Below are 7,555 nucleotides of genomic sequence, written 5' to 3' on the forward strand. Positions count from 1 at the left end.
GGGAGCCCGGCTACCCTACCGTAAAGGAAGGGAGGAACGCCCCTAACCGTTCGACGCGATGCCTTGCCCTTTGAACGCAACGCTTTTTGAGGAAAGAAAATGGCTAGCAGAAGTTTTTGCTGGGCTAGTTGGTCCATTCTGACATTGGTGAAAACAGCGCGAAAGAAGAAGCCCGAAGGCGAAACGAGGAAGTGACAGGAAAGAGCGCTGTCACTTCTGTGACAGGAAAGAGCGCTGTGACGCTGTGACAGGACGCTGTGACAGGAAAGAGCGCTGTCAGCGCTCTTTCCTGTCACTTCCTCGTTTCGCCTTCGGGCTTCTTCTTTCGCGCTGTTTTCACCAATGAAAGAAAATGGCACAGTAATTCTTGTCATCTCGGTGGACACCCGAACCGCACCGTACTCGATCGGAGGAACCCCACGAAACACAAAACGTCTTACGAACGTCTCGGAACAGCTTCAGATGACTACAAACGTCTTGCGCTGTGTTCAAACGTCTCATAGATGTCGACAAGAAGAAGTTTCCTCTGCGACGTCTCTTAAACATCTGCAGTCAGACGTTTGCTGTGAAACTTCTGTGAAACATCTGTAGTCAGATGTTTTCTAGACTTGATTCTAACACGTGGAACTTGAGACCACGTCAAGGAGATGCGCCAGCAATCAGCAGAGAGTTGCCACCGTGGATTAAACATGCTGTAAAATCACGGCACATAAATTAGATGGCTCTCCTGCTTGACGTTTCGAAGAGCAGGCGCGCCGGTGCAAAGACCGCTCTTTGTATTCGAACACAGAAAGCGCGTTTTCTCCTACGGAGCCCGAATCACGTTCCACATCGAGTGCAGCTAACCCGCCACTCGTAAGACTGGATTTAGGTAACATATAATGGCCCTGAAAGCCGACGGTAGTTACGCGAGTGAAAAAATTTTCTGCATGTTGCGAACGCCTCTGTTACGCCTCGGCTAGCTGGCGGCAGCATGCGGATTGACAGGCGCAGCGCACGCTGCCTTCGCCGCCTTCCCGCCGCCTTCGCCGAGCTCGCTCGCTCGGTTTATCGCGCAGATCACCCGCGCGCTATCTTTTCGTGGCGGCGTATCTTGGAGGCAATCTTTCTTGAGTCACGCCGCAGCTTGCTGCTTAGTGTCGCTCCGCACGGTGGCGATGCAGGATAGTTTGCCAAAGTGGTTTTAACCGTTTAAAGCAGAAAAAAATGGAAGCTTCAAGTGCTTAGTTTTACATGAAAGTATTAGATTCAATTTGTTTTTTGGTTCTTTGATGATATGTTTATTTTTACGTTTAGAAATTTAGTACTTCATTTGGTCATTTGGCGTTGCAGAGGCTAGCGATAGCTACGCGCGCGAAGCGGATGCTGCGCACGTTGTAGTACGTATCGCTGCGCGCTTTTTTCCGCGCTGGTTGGCACGCCGCTGCAGTTTGCATTTTCCCCCTTTTCTGCGGTATCGTTTACTACCAGTGTTGCACTGAGACGTGAGCCTGGTTTTCCGCAAAAGTAAGTAACCTTCCATTTCTCTTCTGTGGTGAAAGCGTCGGCTTTGCCGGCTAAGCCACTAACGCGCCTGATTTAACCTTTGGTTTACAAAACACAAAACAGTATCAGCCAGTATTTTACATACCAAAGTGCAGCGTTGAATATATTAAAACAGGGCATTTGCATGTATTTGAGCTTTTGTTAAGTGGATACAGCTAGGCTGCTCTCGCATGCGAGTTGCTTTCTTTACCAAGGCGATGACAAGGTGAACGTGACAAAGCTTCAAACCAACCAGCTTTGTTTAAGCGTACGTTGGTAAGGCGCGAAATTTTTCCTACACGGTTTTATTCTTGCCAAGGACTCTCATCTGGCCACCTGTGTGCTCCAATTCTCCTTGCTGTGATTGCCGTCAGTGAAGCTCGCGTTAAAAAGGCGTTGGTTATCTTAACTGCGTCAAGCTTTTACTTCATTGCGATTGAGAGCCCCGGCACAAAGGTAGTTTACTCAGTGGTGCTGCTCTGTATGTGTGCAGGCTGTTTGACAGTGCAGTGAAGTACTACGGCTCTTTGCAGGCATGGCAGCTTTTATTTTTTGGAAAACCATTGCACCGTGCACAGCTGGCGTTGTCCCTACTTCACTGTGTACATTTCGTTTTGGGTACAGGCTGTTCAACAGTGGTTTTCAGGGGACCTCCTTGCCTGCTCAACTTCTCAAGTTTTGGTAAGCACACTTTGCAGCTGACACCCTTTCTTTCACTTCATGATTTCTTGTATAGGTCTAGGCTCTTTGCTAATGTTCATTCCACAAGCCCCATTATTTGTTTGTCCTTTAGAACTCCGACTGTTGGCCGGAGGAGCAAGGACCTGGCCTAGTTTCACGCAAATTAATAGCAGCACATTGTACTTGGTTGTTCAGACGACTTGGCCTGGAGATTGTTTCAGTTCTGACGTGGGAATCTGGACTAATGCTTCTTGTGCAGTGGTGTAAGTAATCTCTTGCCCACTGTTTGAGCTTCATCGTACAGATTAGAAAGGGCTTCTTTGGCAATGCAGTGTTAGGAACCTTATACACATGCACTTTTATTTGTCTTGTCTTTCAGATGTGCCCTGTGTGGCTGTCAAGTTAAGGTCCAAGATTTAACACATCTCTGGTGTATACTGAAGTGATGCAGGCATTACCAGGACAGCAGCATCTCTGCTATGTTTTCATGCGACGGTGCAAGATGTCAAACATCAACCACTTTTGATTCAGCCACATCTTGCAGGTAAGAGAAAGCTTGTTTGCAAGATGCAGCTTATGAGGTTCTATGAGTACAGTGTGCATCACAGTAAGGCAGTACACTTGCTATTGACTGCTTGGCTTTCAGTGTCCATGCACGCTGTTTGAATTTTGCTTCTGTTAAAGGCCTCCACAGTGATTGACTTCTTGAGTTTATGGTGAGCCGTAGCACTCTGCTGAAATGCCGCTTGCAATGACATCATATGCATATATGTTTTTGGTTAGCTTATTTTATTGCCTGTGCTGTCACTCCTTGCCATTTCCTGGTGTTACTTGCTTCCGACTCCTCATTGGCCATTCTACATGCACCTGACTGACTGTGCTTTTGGTTACTCTAATATTAATTTTTCACCTCTGCAGGCTGCTGAACAGAGCTGGATTTGACTTCCCCTTGTTACTGTCTAGTTGGTATCCTCCTTGCAAGAAAAGCGATGTTTGGAACACCTAGCGAGCTCTTCATTGCCATCCACATCACAGCAACTTGATCATCAACGCATCCGTTGTGAACAAGGCCTGGGGCCAAATGAATTTTTGATTTAACAATTGGTTGCTGCTCGACACTTTCCCGCCATCCAATTGCTTACCATTGTAATGACAGCCAAACCAGTGAAGCTACATTCTCCATGGCTTCTAACATTAATTTCCTGGTCTTTCTTTCTTTTATTGTGTGGTTGTATGCACTGGATTCAATAAAGAGTAACGCAGTGACTGAAAAGTGTGCTAGCACATGCATTTATGGCGCATTACTACAGCCATACATCCCTTGTAACGTGGGCTTATTGTTCGGGTCATTGCAAATCAGCTTTGAGTTCATTTTTGAGTGTATACCAGAAAAATGAACTGTAACATTTTTAAAGATTTAGAGGGTTTAAAGGCAGCACTAAAAATCAGTCTTGAAATGCGTAAGATATTACAGGCACCCATTTCGGAAAAAAAAGGAACGTCTAAAAAAATTCTAGAAAAGATCTACCTCAGAAGTTTTATAGCCGTATACAAGCGTAGCGTTAGCAGAGCTAATAGAGGGCTAGTAAACGTCTAAGTCTAAAACACTGCTTACATGGAACTTCTTCTAGATGTCAAGCTTTTTTTTCCGAGACTTTTTTTAGACGTCTATTAGCGCTTTTTGTGTTTCGTGGGACGCCATCACCTGTTCGGCGCGAAGCTACAGTGAACTTACCGGCGCTTGTATGCCGGTCCTGTAGGATACGGAGGTAGCTTAGAGTCCCGTTAAATGCATGCGTACGGTGCCCGGATGCTCTCGTTTCAGTGCTCGGATAGCTCGGATGTCGGTCTCGGCGTGACGTCACCCCACTGCCGACAACGGGAGCTAGAAGCATTCCATGCTTAAAAAATTCATTACCTGGACACCCTAGCCCGGCTCTGGCAGCGAGTCCCAAGCCGCCTCAAGTAGGTCATGTGACCATGACGCTGTGTCCTGTCAGAACGGAAGCCGAGACCTGTCAGCAAGTAGTGGACTGGAAAAACAAATGTGCCATGTGAGATCGGCGACCTCGTCAGCGGCGTGGGGTGCCCCGCCTGCGGACGATGTAATCTCTCCCTCTGAGAATCCGCCGCAAGACTGAAAGGACTCTCATCGTTTTTGGAACTCGACTGCCGAAATGACGCGTTTCAGACAACCGTTGTTTCATCAACATATTCTTCGAGCCGCGTATCTCGATCGTGCAACGGCAGTGATGAGGCGTCCGCCCGCGGCAGTGCACGGGATACCGTCGCCGTGAACGTGAAGTCCGTGGTCGCTGCGCACGCGCGATCAGCGTCGGACATGAGCAGCTTTTGCTGTTCTGTGCAATTATGAATTTGTGAAACCGATGCACCACAAGGCTTTTCCTGCTATTGGCAAAAAAGTGCATGCTGCCGCCACGAAAGCTGCCGCCGAAAACCTTGAACAAGCTAGACAGCTGACTGCACACGAGGCAGGCACGAAGAAGGCCAGTCTGGAGGAGTCGGCTAGCTTTGTGCCCTCTTCTGGGACATCCTTGCTGGCATTCTGTGCAGATTTCATTAATATTGACTGACTAGTACAATAGTAGACGCGTTTTTTAACTTTCAAACGTGTTTATCTCTGTCCCTCATTTTGTCCCATTTTTAGTTTGTGCACTAAACTGAGCACTTTTTGTAGTCCAATTGCAATGAAAATTGGCATGGTTTTGCTTTAGCATGTCCTGAATTCAAAGAAACTACTTTCAGAGCTTTTACCAAACATATTCAGTGAGATAAATTCAAAACTTTTTGTTGGGTATGGTAAAACTGAAACTTCACATTCGAAATTTTTTCTAGAAGAGAACAGTAACGGAACACTACATATTTATGCTTTATTGAATTCTACTGTTCATTGGGGGCAATATGAGGTAATTTTTAGTGTTCTGTTGTGCTTCCTGTAATAACTAAAGTGTGCACAAACGTGCATTGTTTCTAGCATTGTATGGTGTGCAAGAAATGAACCGAATGAGCTATCAAAAAACTAAGAGCAGATTTGAAAAGAAGAGCCCAAACTCTTCATATAGTGCAGGTTTCATTGAGCTGTGACAAAAATTAAAGGATAAGTTTTTCCAAGTAGCATCTTCCCTTAACTTGGCGTGAACATGTTACTAAAGTTATTTCATCTGCAAACAAAACTGGGATTTCTGAAGTGCCATTTACGTCACACAACAAATGAGGTCAGATTACTCGCTTATACATCATCGGTAAGGCAAAAACTGGACTACGCACCCCCATTTGGAGACCCCACCAAGCATATCTAATTAATGCACTTGAAGCCGTCCAAAATCACGTCACCTGTTCCATACACTCAAAATATTCATATGAAGTCAGGTAGTCATTCTTGAAATCACAGTCCAACTTACGAAGTATTTCTTGCCGTCGCCACATCGCAACCCTACCTCTATGTCATGAATTTTATTACAGCTCACTCAGCCACGAAGCATACATCTCCGTATATCCCATTGCACTCCCTTCAAGTTGCTCGTCCTTCGTTCCATGAGCCATGTCAGACTGGAACGGCCTCTCCCACTCCGTCGCTGCTGCCACCTGCCCATCATCCTTCAACATGGACACTGAAATTCATACATCATCGTGACAAAATGTAACAAAACATTTGATTACCCCACCCCTTATGTAATAGCACAAAAGGCGCACTATCCGTTTTTGTCACGTGGTGTGTATCCCCTGTTGCTATGCGCGGATGCTAGTGCGGCTGCCATTGTTTCATACTAACGTGACCTTGAGTAATGCGAGTAGTAGAGCGAGAGTAGAAACTACAGCAGTCATGCAGGCATTGCGGAATCAGGGCGTAGAGGAGAGTTATGTGAAAATATTGGAAGATATTTATAAGGATTGCAGAGCTACCATAGTTCTCCATAAATTCAGCACTAAAATTCCAATAAGGAAAGGTGTCAGGCAGGGAGACACGATATCACCAATGCTATTTACCACCTGTTTACAGGTGGTATTCTAGGACCTGAAATGGGAACAATTGGGGATAAGAGTTAATGGCGAATACCTAAGTAATCTGCGATTCGCTGATGACATTGCCTTGCTAAGTCACTCAGGACATGAACTGCAAAGCATGATCAATGAGTTAGGCAGGCAGAGCAGAACGGTGGGGCTAAAAATTAACATGCAGAAAACCAGAGTAAAATTCAACAGTCTAGCAAGAGAACAGCAGTTCGAAATTGGTGCGAGGTGCTGGAAGCAGTAAGAAAATATGTCTACTTAGGGCAGGTAGTGACTGCTGATCTGGATCATGAGAGTGAAATAACTAGAATAAGAATGGGGTGGAGCGCATACCGCAAGTTCTCTCGGATCATGAATGGCAGTTTGCCAATATCGCTCAAGAGAAAAGTCTACAACAGTATACATCATGGTGATGAGGATTGCTGGTCACTGGACAAAGTCAATAAAGATGGAAAGACGTTTCGGGAGCGCTACGGCTCCCTTGTTCACTATCTATAAAGATGGAAAGACGTTTCGGGAGCGCTATGGCTCCCTTGTTCACTATCTAGATAGTGAACAAGGGAGCCGTAGCGCTCCCGAAACGTCTTTCTATCTTTATTGACTTTGGCCAGTGACCAGCAATCTTCATCACCATGATTCCTGACCAGACGGTTTGCTGTCAAACCCTCGACTACAGTATACATCTTACCGGTACTCACCAATGGGGCAGAAAGGTGGAGGCTAACAAAGAGGGTTCAGCTTAAGTTAAGGACAATGTAGTGAGCTATGGAAAGAAACATGATAGGTGCAACGTTAAAAGATCGGAAGCGGGCAGAGTGGGTGAAGGAACAAACGTGGTTAATGACATCCGAATGGAAATCAAGAGGAAGAAATGGGCTTGGGCAGGGCATGTAATACAAAGGCAACATAACCGCTGGCCCTTAAGGGTAATGGAGGGGATTCCAAGAGAAGGCAAGCGTAGCAGGGGGTGGCAGAAAGTTAGGTGGGCAGATGAGATTAAGAAGTTTGCAGGGGATACAGTGGCCGCAACTGGCAAAGGACAGGGTAATTGGAGAGACATGGGAGAGGCCTTTGCCCTGCAGTGGGCGTAGTCAGGCTGACGATGATGATGTCCTGGACGCATTAAAATAGGGAATTTATTTTCAGTGCTTGCTCCTTCTGTTACAAGTGCAACTACTGTCTTGGTTGACAACACCCTGTAATCAATGTTTCCACACGTTTCAACCTTTAGAAGTGGGGTCTGATTCAAAGAATGGAAGTTCATCAAGATGGTGTAGCAACGCACTTCAAACTACACTATGGAATGTTGCAAACCCGA

At 46.0% G+C, this 7,555-nt stretch overlaps 1 long non-coding RNA gene across 2 annotated transcripts; it reads left to right on the top strand.

Annotated features, from left to right (window-relative positions):
• Nucleotides 1-1,512: 1,512 nt before the first annotated feature.
• On the top strand, nucleotides 1,513-3,486 carry LOC149345273 (uncharacterized). Of its 2 annotated transcripts, XR_016283265.1 has the most exons (4): nucleotides 1,513-2,205; nucleotides 2,318-2,468; nucleotides 2,585-2,749; nucleotides 3,124-3,486. It is a non-coding gene; the product is annotated as an uncharacterized LOC149345273 (long non-coding RNA). The 2 variants fall into 2 exon arrangements; XR_016283266.1 differs by lacking the exon at nucleotides 2,318-2,468.
• Nucleotides 3,487-7,555: the final 4,069 nt, after the last annotated feature.

This window comes from Amblyomma mixtum, chromosome 5, assembly GCF_055824585.1.
Source record: "Amblyomma mixtum isolate Tamu chromosome 5, ASM5582458v1, whole genome shotgun sequence".
Lineage (NCBI taxonomy): Eukaryota > Metazoa > Arthropoda > Arachnida > Ixodida > Ixodidae > Amblyomma > Amblyomma mixtum.